This window comes from Myotis davidii, unplaced genomic scaffold, assembly GCF_000327345.1.
Source record: "Myotis davidii unplaced genomic scaffold, ASM32734v1 scaffold1, whole genome shotgun sequence".
Lineage (NCBI taxonomy): Eukaryota > Metazoa > Chordata > Mammalia > Chiroptera > Vespertilionidae > Myotis > Myotis davidii.
In genome coordinates, this window is record NW_006294681.1 from 3547621 (window position 1) to 3559479 (window position 11859).

Below are 11859 nucleotides of genomic sequence, written 5' to 3' on the forward strand. Positions count from 1 at the left end.
TAGCAAATCTGTATTATTTGTGGATTTCTCAGCATCTTCCCAAACTCTTGGACTTGGAGTGCCTATGCTCAGTCCTGGGGTTGTTTTTCTTTCTCTACACTTACTCCCTCAGAGAGCTCTTCTAGTTCCATAACATTTTATGTCAATGACTTATAAATCTATAATCTAGATCTCGCCCCTGAATTTCAAGCTCACTTAGTCAACTTGCTATCTTTAAATGAAAGATAAACTGACATCTTGAAATGAATGGTTTTGATCTTCCCTTGAAGTTGGCTTCTCTTGTAGTCTTCCTGATCATGGTAAGTGGCAACTCCAGACTTCCATTTCTCTTTTTCTTCATATATTTTTCCTCATTTATCAAATCTGTCATTGCCTTCAAAACAGATCTCAGATATACCTCTTATCACCACCGTTGGGAAGCCATCCGCATCTCTTGAACGAATCAGTTGCCTTCTAACTAGTCTTCCTGTCCTTGCCTCTATACAACCTGCTAGCTAGAGTAGTCCTTTTAAATCCTTGACAGCTCATCAGACTCTTCTGTTCCTCTAGTTGTCTTTCACCTCACTTTCACTAAAAACCATGGCATTCATGATAGCTCATATGGCTAATCCTGCAAGGCTTCTCTCTTCTTTTTGTCTTCTACATTCTCCTACCACCCTGGCTCCTTGCTCTCCTCAGACAGTTACACTCCAGGCTCTGGGATTTTTTGCCCATTGTTCTCTCTTTCTCCAGACATCATAGGGCTCCAGGTATTTGCTTAAATGTTTTCTTCTGAGGGCTTCATTGAGACGACCTAAAATTGAACCTTCCCCATCCCTGCACTGCTCATTCTTCTTATTGTCTTTTTCTTTATAGCACTTATCACCAGCTCACATTACCATTTACTTTATTTATGGGATTAAGTTTTTGGCTGTTTCCCATATTAGAATTTAAGCTTCATGCAATGACTTTTTCTTTTTTAAAAAATTATCTTGTTGTTATTCTTTTCAGCGCTATTTCTAGATTTTGTGAGTTCTGAAACTTATACAATTTGGGGATATCTTTTAGGAACATAAAATCAGGTATGAAAATTGGTAATTATTTAGAGTGAGAACAAATACAACTAAATTAGACTTTTAAAAAAGGCATACGAATGCAAACACCACTAAATAAATAAACAGTAAAAAATTAATTGCCCAAACTTTTTCTGTTGCATGCACTTTATTATCAACTGGAGGACTGGTGCATGAATTCATGGACAGGTTGGGTTCGGCCGGCCCGCCCTAATTGGGGCTGATTGGGCCAGGCCAGCGGGGGGTGAGGGGGAAGGGACACGGGAGGATGGCCGGCCAGCCCAGCCCCGCGCCCTGGTCAAACTCCCAGTCAAACCCCTGGGGACAATTTGCATATTAGCCTTTTATTATATAGAATCTCAGATAAGAATTTTGTAATATAATTCTAATAGAAAAAAACAGAAAGTGAAAACCTTTAACATGGTCAATTGAAATTTCGATATTGAGCATTCTTTTTTAAAAAAAATATATTTTACTGATTTTTTTACAGAGAGGAAGGGAGAGAGAGAGTTAGAAACATTGGGAATCGAACCTGGGGCAGGCTGATGCTCTATCCACTGAGCCAAACCGGTTAGGGCTATGTTTTGATAGTTTAGAAAAGTTACTTTTTGCTTTCATTTGTCCTATTCACTTGTAGATACCACTTGCATATTTGGCATGACCAGTGGAAATTGTTAGTACCAAGAGTAAATTTGATGATTTCCTTGGAGAGAATCTCTAACTAAATGCTAGTCATTGTAGTCAGAACAATGTTATTGAACCATGTGATGTGTTTTCAGGTGTTTAAAAATGGTGAGAGTGGCAATTTACTTTCATTTTCTTTTCATTTAAAAATAATTTTAGCATTTGGGCTTGTATTGTTTCTGAAGTTCTGTATGTATTTTTAGTGATCAGTACTCTGTCAAGTGGCACTTTTTCTCTCAAGTTTTATGAAGTGTTGAAGTACATACATATAAGGAATTTTCCTAAAGTTTCTGTTGCTTTGAGGAACTTCTTATAGTATCAGCATAGTAATTTTCATCTTAATATCCAGTATTTTACTTTTACTTTCTGCTTTCTAAACTCATGACTTCACAGGTCAGGAATATTTTAATATCTTTGTACAGTTTGGTATATATATCATATATAGGTGTCCTCCCAAAATGTATACACACTTTTAATCCATTATTAATTCCTTTGGGTTAAATCTGAAAAGAAACATCAATTGAGTTATCGGCTGTTAAAGTTTGTGTACATTTTTTGGGGTATACCCTGTATATGCATATTAGTATATATCATTACTCGTAAAGTCATATACATTTTTAGAATTGCTATGAAATTTAGGGAATCCCATTCACGTTTCTTTTATATAGAAGCTCTATGTTTTGGAAGAATTTTTTACATGCTAGCCTCCGGCTCTGCCCATTTCTCTCCTTACTTTTTCTTCCTCTATACACATATTTACAGTATGGAGAGGCTACAGACATTTTCATATCATAAGCTAACATAGTGGATTACATGAGTAGTCCTGGAAAAAATAGCCACATTCAGAAGGCTAACAATAATATAACTATACTTGGAACACCACAAAAACATATCCCACTAAACACAAACCAAATGTTTCCCCAAATAAGTCTTAGAAGATTTGCAAAATTACCTACAGCTACTGCCATATGAGAGGTCCAGTGTTATGGAAGAAAAATCACAGTGATAGGAAACAGTGGTTTGAACCAATGGCCGCCAAAATATATTAGTTATATATATTTTACATTGGGCTTGAGAGGGACCTATGCAAATGAGGTTCATTATCTTCATGTGAATCTGCCTCTCCCCCAGTGCTTAGAACCATGCTGGACACATAGTAGCAACCCAATGAGGATTCATTCAATAAAATATTTCTCACATAAATTTTGCCATGTTGGTAGGATTGCCAGATAAAATAAAAGACACCATTTGAATTTAAGATAAACGATGATTTTTTAGTTTAGTATATCTTTGCAATATTTGGGGTATTATTACACTTTTCCTTTGTTTATCTGAAAATCAAATTTAATTGGATAACATGTATTTTTTATTTGCTAAACCTGATAATTCTACTATTTGGTTTTAGAGAGATCTGCCTTGCATATAGGCAAGTTAAAAGTTGACTGTAGCCTCTATTTTTAATTTTATTTTAAAGTAAATTTACTTTGTACATTTAAAAATCTATGCTAACTGGAATATGTTTTGATAATTAATAGAAAGCATGCTCTCTTTAATGTTTATGAATATTTCACCTAAATCATTTCTTATTACCTGCATGCCCTTACAGACAGTTATATTTCACCTGGTGTCAGTGGAGGATCCAGGGAAGGGGGTGAGTGTAGTGGAGTGCCACTATTTTCTATTCCTATTTCCCAACTTAAGGCCCTTGTTACTGGGTGCAGAGTGATTTTTCTGTAAATGTTTGTGAACATTTGTGAACACTGAAGTCTCACTGAGTGTCTGATCTAGAGCAGCAACTTATTAGATTTCCTTTTTGTGTACTCAATTTCTCTGAAATTTCCCTCTTTTCTTCCAGTTCCTTCATTGAAGTTGACCAGCCCAAGCCCATTTCCAGGGCTCAGCTATTCTCTTCTACAGTAATACCCCTTGCTTCCAAACTTCATTTTCACTTTTTACTCTATATCTATACAAAAACTCTACCCTCGGGGAATATTTTTCTTTTGTTACTAATGTATGGCTTAAGGAAGAACTTTTACTGTAGTATCACCCATTATATATAGCTGCTGAGTATCAGACCAAATTGATAAAATAAAGACACTGATAAAATAAGACCAAATTTTCATTCTGTGCCAGGCACTCTTCTGAGTACTTTGCAAACAGATAAGAAATACTCTTAAATAAACCCTATGACATAGGTGTTTATTATCTTCACAGGCGGTGAGGCACTGAAAAGTGAAGTGACTATTGGCCAAGTCTCACAGTAATTGAGTTGGTGAAGCCAGAGTTTGAGTCCCTGGTCATTTCAGAGTCTGTGCTGGCATTTTACATCTGCTACCTGATGTCGAGCTCAAAAAATCTCTATGCAGTAACTTTCATTATTCCTTTTATTATTTTACAAATGAAGAAATTGCTGCTTGGAGAGACAAAGTAATGTGTTCAACTCCACACAATTGGTCACGGGTGGAGTTGGGATGTGAGCCTAGATCTGCTGCCAAGAATCTATGCCTTTCTCATGGCATTTTTTTTTCAGTATCAACTTCTGTAGCATGGTAGGTTGTAGCCATAGAGGGCCCAGGGAGGTGTGTGAATCACATGAGAAGTTGCCACTGCAGGTGAGAAACCACCACAGAAGGATAAGCAGCCAAATGAGTAAGTTCCTCAACTTTCCAATAGAAACATGGGACCCCCAGGGGTCTCAGGGCGCCCTCATACCCTATTGTCCAAAGTTCCTGCATCTGTCCCTCTCCTTTGATGGTCAGTGCCTGCCCTGTGTGGGACAGCCAGTGGGCAGGGAGGCTCCTGGCACCAGGGTTGCTTAGAGAATGTTATGTAGAGTATCAGCCCTCCTTTATTTGGAACCTTTTTAATTAAAAATAAGAACTCACGAACTGTTTTTTTTTTTTCAGTACATCATTGGCCTTTATTACATTCTCAGTTGGTCACAAATGTTTTTCTCCCTGAGTTTCCTATTCAGTGGAATGAGTATGTTAATAGAAAGAAAAGAAAAACTTTTGTACTTGAATTTTTTTATATTGATTCGGATATGCAATTTTGTCCACTTGTTTCTCCCTATAAGTTTTGTGTCCCACAGTCTCCTGGCTAACATTCTGAAAATGGATGAAACTTCTATTTTGTGTGCTGTAAATCATTACTGTCAGACATATTTTATTAAACAGAAATGTATGGAATTAAAAACATCTTCTAGCAAAAATTGTTAACACAGAGAAAAAAATACGAGGGGAGTAAAATTAATGAGGTGGAGACTGCAGACCACCCCTCCTGCTTGCTGTTTGATGGAAGCTTTCATTTTTCAATCAATTGTTTCTGCATCTGTTAGGCATAACCTTGGAAATTTTCTCTTGTGTTTATGGGAAGGCTTGTAAAATTGCTTTGGATGAAAATACAGGCAGCCAATACTTGAAAACTTTTCTGCCCCTCCCCCCCCCCGCCGCCTCCCCCATATACCATTTAGATAGGAGAAGAGCTGAAGAGATCAAAGATAAAAGTAAAAATGTGAATGACACAGGCAAGAACTGTTTTTCAAAAAGGGTTTAAGACTGAGGGAAAAATAAAAAGGGTCTGTTGGTTTATGCTTTTCCCCATTCTTGCTACAATCATTGTCTCAGGAATGAATTCATATTCTGCCTCATTTTCACTTACCTTTATAGTCTTTCTTACAAGAATGAGGAATGAAAATTTTAATGCCTCCTATATTCTATGAATTACTGTAGATGGCTAGACTGCACTACTTTGATCTTTCCTATATTCTGTGGTTTGATTGGATCGTGATGTGAATGGAAAGCAGCACAAAACAAATCAGTTTCTGAGAATGACTTTAACAAGAAAAGGAGAAAAGGTACCTCAGCCCACTTCAGAATATTACACATGTGGCAGTGAGAGTCCAGATAACAGCTCCTGTGTCCGACTCAAAATGATCAGTCTTTGTGGTTGATACACATTCTGACCTGACAATGTATTACTAAAAATAGCGATCAAGCTTTGGAACAAATAATTTAATAACATTTAGATTTATGTTCTTGCTTTCAATGAGTCCTAGCATAGCACCTTGCACATTGCAGGTTATAGTCCCTGTGAAATGAACAAATGAATGAGTGACTGAATTCAGCAGTAATAGGCTAAGATAAATGGGGCTGCATGGATACCTTTTTCTACTCCGAAGCATGTTTCTCTGATGCAAATCAATTCATATTTGGTTACTAAATAGAAGAATTATATTATTATAATGTGGAAATTGTGTTGATTCATAAGTAATATTGCAGAGCATTTTAATGATTTGTGTCACCAACTAATATCAGCTGATCTCCAAGTACAACAGCACATCGGAACAATGTGGATGACCCCTAGCCCCAGCCACCTGCCTACAGCCACACCCTCAGCCCCAGCGTTTCCTCTTTGCTTAGTTTAGTCACATGCTCTGTGTGGAAACACACTCTGCATGGTTTCTCTGACTGAGGGGCATTTTGTCCATGGCTCCAAACCAAAAGCCTCAACTTCCCTGCACACCCCTTAAATTAAGCTATCATTACCTTTATTTAAAGGTCAAGTGTTATATCTATTGTCCTATTATTTAAATTGGGAATTTAACATGTTTTTCCCCCCCGAGTTAAAATTTAATTAGGATTATTTTGGTTTTGTTAGTGCTTTGGTTACAAGCTTGCACAGGTTTGAGGGTCTGCCTATGGCCGCATCCCTCACCCTCAAATAGTTATTTTTAGTGTGTAATTTTGAAGAACATGAGTTTTTTCCCTCCATCTATGGGAATGCATAGATGTCATTATAGTTGAAAAAAAAAACTATATTGGTTAAACAAAGACATGAGAGAGCTGAGGACAAGAGTAACCTACGTAGAGATAGGAAAATGGTTTGAAAAGTCTCAGACTACCTTGCCAAGAAAAATCTTATAGTATCAGAGCTGTAGAGGATTTTGGAGATCAGATATCCCCACACATTCCTTATGTAGATGAGAGGACATTACCCAGAAGGTGTAAGTAAATTGCCAAAGTTTTTATACTTGGTATTGATAAACTGAAATCAGTTCCCACGCGTTGGGACCCCTGTCCGGACACTTCTCACACTCATGGAAATGGAGTCTCATCTTGGTGCTGTCCACGTCTTCGGAGTGAACATTGCATCATGTTACTGCTTTAGTTTCCTTACAGGCAAAGCAAGGATTTCTTTCCTTGTCGTTAGGCTATGTTACAGGTAAATAACAATGCCTCTCAGATTGCCAGGGCAGTTTCAATTTGTACCTATTTTCTTGGTTGCTAAGTATTAATAGTCTCTATTCTTATAAGTGACCTGCTTTGGAAGATCAGTTATATGGCTACCCTAGTTATGAGGCACTGTCAGGAATTCAGTAGTCATTTTTTGCCTTCCCCCGCTCTTTGTATGTTCAAATTGTACCCATTCTTCAAGACCCTGTTTTAATCCAGGTTGTTGTACAAAATCTTTCCAGAATTGTATAGCAAGAAGTCACCCTCTATCTCTGAATGTCTTAGTATTTTATTTGTAAGTTCCCAGTGCTGTATCATTTTGGAAACTTGTGTTCCATAGTTTATTTCAGAGTTTCTCACAAAGGGCACTGCTGGCATTTTGGGTGGGACTACTCTTTTGTGTGCAGAATCATCTGTAATGTTGAAGGATGCATGGAGTCCTGGACGCCCACAGGCCTTTCAGTAATGTGGCAGTTCAATCTCTCCCCTCCCATTTCTAAGCTACCCGGACTTCCTCTAAGGGCTGGAACTCCCATCTCCCATACCTTCCAACCTTCCAACCCCAAGTGTAAGTCACAGTTAAGATGAGGACTCAAAGAGGCAAGATTCAGGTTTGTTTTATTTTTGAATCCTTTCTCCTTCCCTTAACACACACACACACACACACACACACACACACACACACACGGACGCACATGGACGCACACACATGCACACACATGCACACAGACATCATATGTGATGAGAATTTGGTGACTTTTAGTAGAATGAATGATCTAAAAGGGTTTTGGTAGGCATCAGATAGAATTTTATATTACCGTCTCAAACTAAAAGAAATTGAGGGAATATGGAAATGCTGAGTTTGAGCTGAATGGATGCCTAAAAATCTAGCAAAACATACCTCTCTCTATACTCCTACATCTTCATTAGAGTAGATGCAAATAGCTAAGTTCAGGTGGGGGCCCTGGGTGATGATGGGATAGCACTCAGCACCTCAGTCCCATTCACTGGAGGTGATGGATTAGGGATAGTCAGAGACTCTCATGTTGAGCAGAGTGGCCAGCATTATTTATGATTTTTTAATATTTTTCTTCCTTATTTGTTCTTATGGCAATTATAATAGCTAGCATACCTTTGATGCTTTTGTATGTGCCTGAGACATTTCTAGGTTTTTGAAATGAATTATGTAATTGAATTCGTAGGAGTCAACAATAAGATAGATATTACAGGTATAATTAATCTTCCTTTTATCATATGGGGAAACTGAGGTACAGAGAGAGTAAATAACCTGCCCAATTTCTGGGAGCAAGTGATGGAGTCAGGATGTGAACTCTGTCAGTCTAACGTTAGAGCCAATACCCTTAGTCACCACAAAAATGCTACACCTGTGTCACCAGCCCTCTTTCATCTGCGACTTATAACCTGGTTGCAGTCTTTGCCTCCTCTGAAAACCTTCCCCGATCCTCTTGCATTTACACTACAGCATAGTCATGTGCCATGATCACAGCCATGTACTTCCTGCTATTCTCCAGGGATTTTGGTGGCATACATTTATTTCTGTGTAAGCTTAGAGAAGAGAATGTAGTGCATGGATAACACACCTGTATAGGGATACAGTCTATGGTAGTTCACAGAGGCAGTGTGGGGAAGTGGGGAAGAATGTTGGCCCTCCAGTGCCAGACTTTTTGGGGTCAAATTCTGGCCCTAGCACTTACTAGCTGTGTGACTTTATGTGAAACTGCCTCAGTTGCCAATCTCTAAAACAGGGATAAAATTAGTATCTCAGAGGATTGTTGTGAGGGTTTAATGAAATAATCTATTTGAACATTTAGAACTCAACCTAGCACATAATGGTTCTATTTTAGTTAGGATGTTAGGTAACTGCTTCTAAGAGCAAAAAATGCAAATGTCTTCAATTTTTATTCTAGGTCAAAAAATCTAAATATGTTGCAAAATTGTCTTCTATAAAGAAACAATAAGACCCAGGCTCAAGCAATAGGCTGGGAACCCAATGCCCATGCTTCTGGTCTCAGATCCCTATTACTAGTTTGTAGTGTTGGAGAAACAGTTTACTTCTCTCTCGCTGATTGCCTTGTCTGCAAATTGAATGAATTCAGAAAGTTTGTCAAAAGTCTGAAGAAACTTCATGTAAGTGATCAGAATTTTATGATGAGGGAGAGACAATAGTGTTTTCCTCAGGGCTGGCTATATGATTTTTATCCTGAGATAATGCAACCTCTCCAATGACCATGACACTTCACTTGTCTTGAGAAACAAACAGCAATACTTTGATGAATATAATTTTGAGAATAACATCTCTTCATTAGAGAGGGAAGTGTTAAGCTCTCTATTTTCCCTCTTGCGACATCCATCTATTAAATACAAGAATTCCATTTTATGGGCTTCTTGTAATCAAGATGATGTGACCTTTACAGGATTAATATGTCATTCTTTTGCTAACTAATTTACTCTAATAACAGAGGAAGATGCTTTATAGTGTGAAAAACACCTTTGGGTATTGGGATTGGACATAATAGCTAGAATAAAGCCATTATAATTGGATATATAGTAGGAGTAAAATCTTAAATAAAAATTTGTAACTAGGGGATGTGGAAAATTTCTTTTTTTAATGTTGGAGTTTTGCTTTTATTAGTTCTTTGTTAAAAGAACTACTCTATTTTTGCATTAAATTTTCAGGGGTCTCTACCTTTACTTAGCCCTTTGTCATCTTTACTTCTATTATTCTTATAGTTCTTCATTTTATACAAAGCCAAATTAGGTGGTCCTATCACAGCCTCAATATCAATTTGTATCTATCCGTATTAAAGACTCCAAGGACCAACATCTGCCCTATCTGCCTCTTGAGATTGTGGGCTCACTCAAAGTAGGTACCTTTCTTCTCAATCTTCCTTTTCCTAGGACCTAATCAAGTAGCTGACACACAGATAAAGCTCAATCAATGTGTGATAAATAAAGAGTGATTTTCCTCTGCACTTGAAAATTTCAGTACTTACATTTCATAAGACCCAAGTAGAATAAAATTGTCCATTGCAATGGGTAGGTATCCGGGATAACAATCATTGCAATGGGCAGCCTCTTAACTCTGATTTCAGGTATTCCTTAAAAGTTTTAAGGATGTTCAATCTCCTTTGTGGTCTCATGACCCAGTGTCTTCCTTATAAAATAATGAGTGGTGAAATCTGCGTTCTATCTACTTAGAATCTAGTCTTGAATCAGGTCCCATATGCTTAAACAAGCAAAGTCTCAACCACATGTTGTGAGGTCTTGGGCCTTTCTCTTCTTTCTCCATACTCTATGATCTCAGTTATTTCCATTGATTTAAAAAACTGTGATAGCATTGTGTCATTTTTGATGATGTTTGTGCCTCAAAATTTATTTGATACAAAGAGGTTAACTATCTTTAGATTCTTATTAAAATTTCTGATAGAGATTTTTCCACTATCCCTTTAAAAAATCTTTATGTGTATCTATCCCTAATTTATATCTTCTGTTTAGACCTATCCTTTGAGCTCCTCCTTTCACGTTAAGCTGCATGCTTGCTATCTCTATTTGTCTACCTCACAGACATCTGGCCTTCCTCTCATTAATAGAAGATATTTGAGGGAAGAGACAATATCAGTTTCATTTATTATTGTACCCCAAGCACCTAATATTTTTTTCTGACACATTATAAGTATAAAAAATGTATTTGGTGAACATGTAAGAAAACTGTAATATTTTCCCCAAACATTTTCTGCTTGAATCTAATGCTTGTTTGCATTCCACATCTATTCTTTCCTCTTTGCAAATTATTATATTTTTTATTTCACCAAGAATATTAGACATACATTCTTCAATATTTCCTTCTCTTCGACTATTTCTTTCTCTGCACCCTTGCTTCCCGAAAAACATATTCCTCTTGATCAACTTGTTAATCTTCCTTATAGGTTCTTAAACTCACCTTCTACTACCACCTCAGGGTAGTATGCACTCTCCAACATCTTCAATCTCTTTTGGTCTACACTGCTTTTCTCCTTCTCTTTTTAACATATTCGGGCATCCTCAATCCTATGATGCTGCCTTTGACTAGCATCTAGTTTTGATCTACTGTTGTATCCATTTCCTCTAATTCTTCAATGTTTGTTTCTTTTTTCACACCCATGCAAGCTAAATATACTTTTTCTTCAGTTAAAGTTTTCTTCATGTTATCAATGATCTCCTAATTGTTAAATTCAATTCAGTCCTCATCACAATAACCTGTGCTCAACTGTTAACAATTTTCTTTTTGAAACTCTCCTACTTTGTGTCTCAGAATTCTGGACTATTTTTTTTTCTAGCTCTTGGAGCAGCAATTTTCTGTCTTCTTCATGGTATTGCTATCATTTTACCACCATATAAGTGTGTATTTATTCATAAATAAATATTATCCATTGGATTTTTTCTTTGTGTAGCCTCCCAAGAAAAACTCATGTACTTCTAACATAGCCCAAAGTTCCTGCTTATGTCATCATGATCTTTCCAGGCACTCCACCCAAAACTTCAGTTAGTCAGGTACTGCCATCACTTTATTTGCCCTACCTCCCAGCTCCACCTCATAACTTAGCACACAATGGACACTCAATGAGTGTTTGTTGAAAGAGCTAAATGAGAACATCCTATCATCTCATCTCTAGAGTAGTACAATAAGCCTTTAAATGTTTGCCATCTTTCTAAACCAGTATCCTATCCAATTGATTCTTTGCCCTACCTTAAAGTATGTTCCCTAGACTAGTGGAAGAGTGGCAAACTTATCTTTTGAGACAATCCTGTGGATGGTGATTACTACCTAGAGTAAAGTATTAAGAAGGATTCTGAGGTCTCCTTAAGGCTCAATAGAAAAGAGAGTGGTG